This window comes from Mytilus edulis, chromosome 12 (genome assembly GCF_963676685.1).
Source record: "Mytilus edulis chromosome 12, xbMytEdul2.2, whole genome shotgun sequence".
NCBI lineage: Eukaryota > Metazoa > Mollusca > Bivalvia > Mytilida > Mytilidae > Mytilus > Mytilus edulis.
The window spans coordinates 26889303-26898440 of NC_092355.1; the positions used below are offsets into that span (position 1 = coordinate 26889303).

General features: G+C 31.4%; 1 long non-coding RNA gene across 1 annotated transcript; it reads right to left on the minus strand.

The window, feature by feature from the left end:
• Window positions 1–2282: 2282 nt before the first annotated feature.
• Window positions 2283–4350, minus strand: LOC139499433 (uncharacterized). Its single transcript, XR_011658190.1, has 3 exons — window positions 4252–4350; window positions 3091–3268; window positions 2283–2553 (listed from the first exon to the last, which is right to left on the minus strand). It is a non-coding gene; the product is annotated as an uncharacterized lncRNA (long non-coding RNA).
• Window positions 4351–9138: the final 4788 nt, after the last annotated feature.

A 9138-nucleotide genomic window follows, 5' to 3' on the forward strand; every position in this document is an offset into this window, starting at 1 on the left:
TATATATTGTAATAGCTTCTTACGAACTATTTTTGCACTGACGTTGCGCACCTTTTCACTGTAATCGGGCTGTTAAGACGTCGTTTTCTAAGACGTTGAGTGCAAAGTTATTTACCTAATAAGGAAGATTCCTTATTTGGTCATGGATTTTACCCATATTTGGAATTTCTCTCACGCGAAATAACAACACTAGCGTATTAAGATTGATAGTATTTTGCGTCAGTTCCAGCTTGTCCCTAGTTCCGGATAGCAGTAAAATAAACTTGTCTCATAACTTTCAAGGTACAGTTTTTCTAAAGCAGCAGTTTAGTTCCTGTATATTGCACTTTATATGCAATATAACTATTTATGCAGTTCATATATAATTGTTCCAGTTTCCAGTTATAAACGGAGGCAGAATTTTAATAGCGTTCTTGTTTTCTAAAGATTCTAAGTTTTGAGAATAAAGCTTAATAATGAATTTTAACTTTAAATAGGAAAGGTGCGTCAACTCGGCAAAAGTTGCCGTTTGTTTCGAATAGTAGGGTGGCTGTTTATATATCTTTTTATAGTATAAAAAGAGAGTTACGAAAATAGGGGTTTATTTATTTGTGTACTGTAGTATTTTACATGTATTTATATGGAGAGTTGCTGATATAATCTGTGTTTCCTGAATGTTGATTTTATGGTATTATCTTATGTTCGTTTAATCTATACGGACTATTGTTAATTGTTGATTGTTGTTTTAAGAGATTTATTGCTGTTAATCCATGTTCCAGTTGTTTTTAATATTATTGTCTGGTGAATAAAAGTTATATTACACTTGAAACTATTTTGTGTTTCCATTCAGAACATCAAACTAAAGTCTGAGCTGATACTTGATTACATTACATATAAAAATCTATCCAACTTACACACACACATAAAAAGGAGACTGGGCGTCGACCTAGAAACTATATTTTGGTGATATGCCGTTGTGGTAGCAGTACTATAGTAATTAATTTATCTTGAGCGTTTATATTTCCTGTGAAATTCTTTTGGTTCGTTGTTGGTGTCTGTCTGGTCTGGTGGTTAGTTTTGTCGGTTAGCTTGATAGGTTCTCACCGGTTTGCGAACACGTTACAATATCATCTATGTTTTCTTTGTTGGCATATTTGTTTGATGAAGTGATTACGAATTTAGGAACAACTTAGGATTTTCTTATCCAAGGCCTAGATTACTTTAGCCGTATTTGGTACAATGTTTTGGAATTTTGGATCCTCAATGCTCTTCAACTTTGTTATTGTTTGGCTTTTAATAAATTTTTAGATGAGCGTCACTGAAGAGTCTTATGTAGACGAAACGCGCGTCTGGCGTACTAAATTATAATCCTGGTACCTTTGATAACTTATTGTCGTTTGATAAGGGATTTTTAGTTAGTTTTCATTCGATAGTTCTCTTAATTTATTTTTCAAAGGGAAAAGGGTAAAGAATATTTGTCCCAACTGGAAACGATACTACATGTATATGATGATTTATATGTGTAATACACATCGCCGAGGTAAAAGTTAACAGCAAAAAATACGGAAATCCAAGTGAAAAGTCTTATTAACAATCATACCACATCTTATTATTTTATAGCATAGGTCAAAATTTCATCAATGTAAGTACAGTCGTTAACTCTGTGATATAAGACCGTTGGTTTTCCCGTTTGGATGGTTTTACACTAGTAACTTTGGGGCTCTTTATAGCTTGTTGTTCGGTGTGAGTCAATGCTCCGTGTTGAAGGTCGTACATTGACCTATAATGGTTTACTTTTATAAATTGGTATCTAGATGGAGAGCTGTCTCATTGGCACTCACACCACATCTTCCTATATCTATAAACGAATATGTTAACAAAGAAAAACAAAATGCCATATACACAAAACACATGCGCAAAATGACAAACAAGCGTATAAAAGGGACCACATCACATCAACACAATGGCTGGGTGAGGCTGTATCAGTACCAAAAATGGACCAAACAGTACAAACACAAAACAAACGAACACTTTAATACATTATTAGGATGATAAACAATGCCAGGACCTCGAACTTTTACATCAAGATATCATGTAGTATATGTGAAGTTGATGTTGACTTTTTATCAACCGGGCTAGGAATGTTCAGATGATTCTGTTTAAGAAAACAAAAACAGACGTTCTTAGACAACTTTCTACTCAAATAGTAATGTTTTTATCTGTACTTTATCGACGTTTTAATTGTAAGGGTTGGTGTCCTTTTTCACGTATACATTTACTTAATATACAACAAGACGATACAATTGTTCATGGTAATAAATTTATATTTTACTAGTATAGCATGAAGACTTAAAATCATGGAAGACAACTGCGCACCCAGCTTTGGTTGCATTCGGTCTTTGGAGTTCTTCTGTAGAATAGAAAACCAAACTGCCTAACATTTTTATAATATACGCTGGATGCAAAATGTATGCATCCTACTTTCTTCCACAATGGCATCCTTCTACAAACTTTCAGCATGTCTCGTAAGAAAAGATTGTCACAGTATGATCTGCTTTTACTAAATTTTGAACCCTGAAAAGAAATATAAAATATAAAACATCTACCTCTTCCAAGTGAGGAATATGACAGTTGTCATCCATTCGTTTGATGTGTTGGCGCTTTTAACTTTGCTTGATAAGGGACTTTGCATTTTGAATTTCCATCGGAGTTCAGTATTTTTGTGATGTTTCTATTTTTCCAGACTATTAGTTAATCGTCATATAAAAATGTATTTGTTTGTTTCTTATTTTTGTGGCGTTGATAATTCCTTTGTTTAGGATAACAAAACGAATAGTTTTATTCTATAAATACATTACGCATGATAAAAAAAAACATCAAATGATCGGAAACGATATAGATTTCGAAAAATAGAAGGTGACCTCTCCAATGATATGTTGTTTTAGTGAAGGACTAATGTTTGGTGTTGTGTGTATTCCCATACATCAAACAATATTTTTCTACAGGTAGTAGCTTGCGTGCTCTTGATTCAGACCATTCTTAATACATGAACACTATCATGCTAGAAATGAACCACCATGTAAAAGTATTTGATGTTCTATTTGTACTTACACAACGGTAACAAATATCGTGACGCTGGCATGGGGGCGTGAAAGATGTCTTGTAAGGAAACTTTTTCAATAATGGGATACTACAGCCTTCGGATAACCCTTTATTGGCCTGGAAACACCGGTTGCTTTCTGTCGAAAGCGCTAGACATGATATGATGACAAGTATTACAGCACATACTCTATAATATAAATATGTCGTGTTTATTGTTGAGGCGAAAGGTTAAGAAAATTGCTGTAATAAAAATATGGGAAATAAAAAACGCTATCTGTATCATTTTCATTTTTCTAGATACTTATTTCAGTAGTATCTATATTGTCAACATAATCCAGACCTTTCATTACTGTCTTGTGTTCTTGTTTAAGGGCTGTTGTTTACAAAGCCTCCGATCTATAAAGTTAAAGTTACACAGTCAAAATTTTACCTAGTAAAACTAGGTAATACATCAAATGTTAATCTATTCCTAAAATGAACAAGAAAAAAATCATTTAATCAATTTGTACTCTTGTTTACATTTCCTTGCCATGTATTTCATTTATCATCGTACAAAATCAGCCGTTTTAAGTATTTTTCTATTGCAGATAACATACTCTTTGTTTAAAAAAAAATGTATATTCATCACGCTAATCGCTTTTATTAAATATGGACTTGCCACATAGCATAAAGAAAGATAAAACTAAAAAAAAATATAAAAAAATGAAAAATATAGTTGGTTAATGTTTGTCATATTTGTTTATCGTCGATAAAAAGAATGTTAGCATGTTTTCTCGATTGAACTATTTTACGTTTTTCATGTCAATGATTTTACAGCCGACTATACGGTATGGTTTTTTATCATTATTGAAAGCGTCCAGTTGCCTTTGATTAATTTCAACAACTCGTTTTATACCTAGGATAAATATCTCATTGGCAATCTTTTCACATCTTCTAATTTTATAAAACATAAATAACTTCATTTATGAAATAGAATCCAAATTATCAATGATTCAAATGTTTCTTTTAACCCAAATATGGCATTTTCAATTAACCATGCAGTGCCGCGGACAGTGTACTTAAAAGCCTTAATCCATTAAATTCTATTAAATTGAAGTTTAATTCAAAATGAAAAAAATTCAATCATAATATTTAATTGATGTCAAATTTATTTATTTCATTTGTTCTTACCTATTAGCGTTGTCCATCTTGAAATGTTTTATCCTGCCCTTGATGAGACTCCCTTTTTATACAGACTGTTACAGCCTCACTTTGATATTCAAGATGTTTCTTGGCTAACATTGCGTCATGCATTACATATACGTGTCTTGTATCGATCACATGTAAAAAAAAATTAATGACTTCATATTTTATTTTCATTAAGCATTAGTACAAAATGTATTAGTTTCCAGATTGATCATTATGTTACTTATAAAATAAAGAAAAAGAAAACATAAGTTTGAAAAGCCCAAAAAAAATTCCAAAAGCCAAGGGCAACAAATTATTTAAACATTATGACTGACATTGTCGTTGTTACAGTAGATGGTATTTTTGTTGATTTACTTTTAACTACAACCAAGTATATATCAAGAGATTTCTGTAAAATGACTTATTCAGATCTATTCTCTCAAACTGCGTAATGTTCAACCAGATATCCCAACAGATTTTACTTCCAATGTCTGTAATTACTTAGCAAGTATGAAAATAGGAATGGACATTAAAATTGCATGATGGTCTTATGGTCTTTACTACATTGAAAAAGCTGGTTTGTAATTAAATTCCTAGATATATAAGAGCTTAAGCGTATCATAGATGAACCTTCAATATAATGATATCAAAATTAAGAAAGGATACAATATCCTATTCATAGTGAACCAACGAAATGCAATTATTGTTAAGATATAGATACATGTAGACTATTTTGATACCACAAACATAATTTGTTATAACTTTGAATAGAGAATAGACAATTGCATTGTTGTCTTTACTAGTCAGATGACCAAAAACTTCTACTTCAGTAGATGCAGACTTTGTTTTGATTTCAATAACATGAATCTCTATTAACGTGTGAGATGACCATTTTATATTGCCCTAGGTTATGAATTGACCATTGACAGTGAGTTCACCTGTATTTAGGAAGATTATCCAAACAAAAGGATATTAAATGCATGCATGTAATTACAAATTTGAAATTTCAACATTTATTATTAACTGAATTGATTAAAATATCTATAACGGTCAACCAACTCGTGATGGCGTCCGTGAAATTTACGAAGTGATGATTTAAACTTCACCAGTTCGAACTCTTGGTTTTATAACTTCCTTATTCCTTCTATCAAGGAAATCATGATAGGAAATACAGGCGCTGGAATATCGTTTCAATTGGGAGATATATACTCCGTAGGCAGGTGCAGCTGGAATGAAGCTACATGGAAATGGAATGTTCACAAGTGGGAAGCTGAAACCATTTAAGATATCATTTAAGATATCATTTAAGTTATTTGTTGTATCCACTAGATAGAAAGGGAATACAATGTTGTTCATTATGATAATAGATATGAAGACTGCATACGTTGTTCCCTAAGAAAACGGTCGCATAGTTTACCGATTTTTTTAGCTATTGTATTAAATGTACTCTCTGTCTTATGTTTTTATCATTCGCTGTAAGCGTTTTACATGAAGGTAAATAAAGATGCATGGATTGCATGAACTTTGATTTAGGACTTCACTAGAATTTATGAAGGTGTTTAAAATATTTTCCTAGTATAATAAGAAAATATTTTTCTAGTATAAAAAGAAGATTGAATAAAAGGAAAAGTACATTTCCATGTAAATTTCTGACGAAATGAATAAAATATAAGCCCGACATCTGCTGTTCTGCATATTTCAAAATTACAAGTATACATGTACTTCTTTAATGGAAATTATTATTGACATATAGCTTTTCAACGGTTTCGGTACTTATACATCTTCGGATTTCAAAAGTTTTGCTTTGAGCGTTCCTAATGAAGGTATATCCAGAAATCCGCTTCGGACGTAAAAAATGATTAAACGTGTCTATTTTTTTTATTATTGACCCTTCAACTTCACCAGAATATATAGAAACAAATTGTTTTTAAAAAGCTATATATACTCAACATAAAGTAATAAGAACAAACATATTTGGTACTTTTTCACAATTACTTACTACAGACATGTTTGTTTTTTCATTGTTGAACAGTTGTTTTTTAACCATTTAAAAAGGGGAAAGGGGGCTTCTAATATTCAATACAAACACGAGTGTAAATGATGTTTATATATAATAAACATATTTAACTAGAGTATCTTAAGACCCTTGTGTCGTTTACAACGACGTCTATGTACATTTTCATCAATTGACACTCTCCAACATTTTAGTCTTAAGTATAGTTTATCATGTTTATGACAGAAATCTAGTTTAAGTCGAACCTGTATTCTTGATATTTTTTTCTGTTTACAGTTTCACTTTATATTCTTAAGTTTTTGAAAAAAAAAACATTAAACAAATTGTCATTTTTGGACAAAAACTTCTTTAAAAACACAATGGAAAAATGTATTTTCACATTGATTAGTCAGTCAGGTCTCAGTCATTATAACTAAAAAGTTCAGCTCCCTACCAGCTGTGCATCGTTACTCAACAAAATAGTTAATCCCTTAGAGAATGCATTCGAGCAACGCGCCGACGGTCCGAGTGTTGTATAGCCAGTGAAAGTCGTTAAATACCACCAGCATCATCATTCACCTACAAGCTGTTTGATCTTGTTGTTATGCTTATTTGTCTTAATTTTTGAAAAATGACAAATTTAATTATCTAAAGACAATAACTCATACAGGAAGTAATCGGATAATTTTGATACTAAAAACAAAAGGAAGAAATTATCATTGTGCATAGTTTCGCTACTCTCAATTTTGTTTTTGTCTGTGATCGTTTTCAACAAAATAGGCAATGATGGCATACTGACTAAGCATGTAAACATTATATATCAGTAATTATCGCTGATCATCTCAACGAGATTGATTTTCTCGCTTGAACCGGTATCTGTTTATTGCTATTTTACCTATGATGACGTTGACACTTTCATGTCTATTTCATTAGCAACGCCACGTGCCTCCCTAGTTTCTAGCGAACATTTTCCATCCCTAGCGAGTAGCATGATATGAAAAATTATCAAACATATAGATCAAAGGAAAAATGCACAAAATAGCGATAAAACAAGATATAAAATTGAGAATGGAAATGGGGAATGTGTCAAAGAGACAACAACCCGACCATATAACAGACAACAGCAGAACGTCACCAATAGATTTTCAATGCAGCGAGAAATTCCCGCACCCGGAGTTGCTGAATTTCTGTCATAAACTTTACTAGAGAGTGTCAATTGATGACAATTTACATATACGTCGTTGTGGTCCACACAAGCTCTTAAGAGACTCTAGTTTAATATTTTTGTCGTATATAAAAATCATTTACACTGTTGTCTGTATTGGATGTTAAGGACCCCCTTTCAACATTTGAAATTGGTAAAAATTTAACTGATCAACAACAGTGAAATAACATGCCTAAGTAGTATAAAAAAGTACCAAGTATGAATGTTTTCGATAATTTTATGATGAGTTTATAGAGCTTAAAAAAAATAAGATTTGTTTCGTATAGTTGTAGGGCCAATAAATACCCGTTAAGGAAGTACATGCATACTTGTAATTTTAAAATATAAAGAACAGTAGATGTTTGGCTTGTATTTTATTCATTTCTTATAGTACATAGAAATGTACTTTTCTTTTCATTCAATCTTCCAATTATAATAGGAAAATATTTTAAAACTCCTTCATATATAATTTCATGAAGTACTAAATTAAAGTTCATGCAATCCATTTATCTCTATTTACCTTTATGAAGAACACTTAGGGCGAATAATGAAAACATTTGACACAGAGTAGTTTTAAAACAATAAATTGATGTGTAAATGAATTTGTCCGTTGTGTTATTTAATGATTTCTGAAATGACGATTCTTTTTAATGTTTGGGCAAAAGGTATAGAAAAATTAAGTGAAACTGTAAACAGAAAATTTTTCGACTAAAACAAGATTTCTGTCATAAACTCTACTACAAATGTATGTAAGAGGGTGTCCATTGATAAAAATGTACGAAGTCATCGGTGGTGTGAGCGACAAAAGCTATGAAGAGCTCCAAATTTAATATGTTTATCATATATCGTCGCTGGGCTTCTAAAATGTTGTAAATTACAAATTTTTCAAGAAAAAAATATCTCACAAACAGGCTTTGAAAATTTTGACGAAATGCATGCATCCAAAATGTCGTATGTGAACTTGAAGATTTTTGTAAATACCAGTGAAATAAAAACTTTGACATTTCTGGATAATCAGAGAACTTAAATTATTTTCACAGAAATAAAGAAATGTTTAATTATTTTATTCCCAAAACCATTATACAACGATTTTCAAGTTTTCATACAACATTTTGGAAGTAAACTTTACAAACAACTGACATTGGCAATTTTGTAATATGTCTTATTTCAAACGTTTTGATTGGTCTAACTGTATGCTATTTTGTAATACCAAAGATTTCCTCCCGCCCAGACCATTGGTGTCAAAAAGTATTTTTAGCCAAAAAAGTCATATACGACATTTTAGAAGCCCAGCGACGATATAAATATCATTTACACATTAAACAACAATTACACAACATGCCTGAGTAATGTAGAAAAAGTCCAAATACAACTGTTCTTATAACTTTTTGTTGAGTATATATAGCTTTAACACAAATTGTCTAGATGTGTTTTGTATAGTTGTAGGGTCAACAACTTTCCATTGAGGAAGTACATGTATACTTGTAATTTTTAAACATACAGAACAGCAGATGTTGGGATTGTATACATGGAAATGTACTTCTTATTATTCTAGGAACATATTTTAAAACACCTTCGTAAATTTAAGTGAAGTACTAAATCAAAGTTCATGCAATCCATTCAATTTATTTACAGCCATGAAGAACAATTAGTCAGAGTGAATGATACAAGCATTAGACACATAGTACCGGTA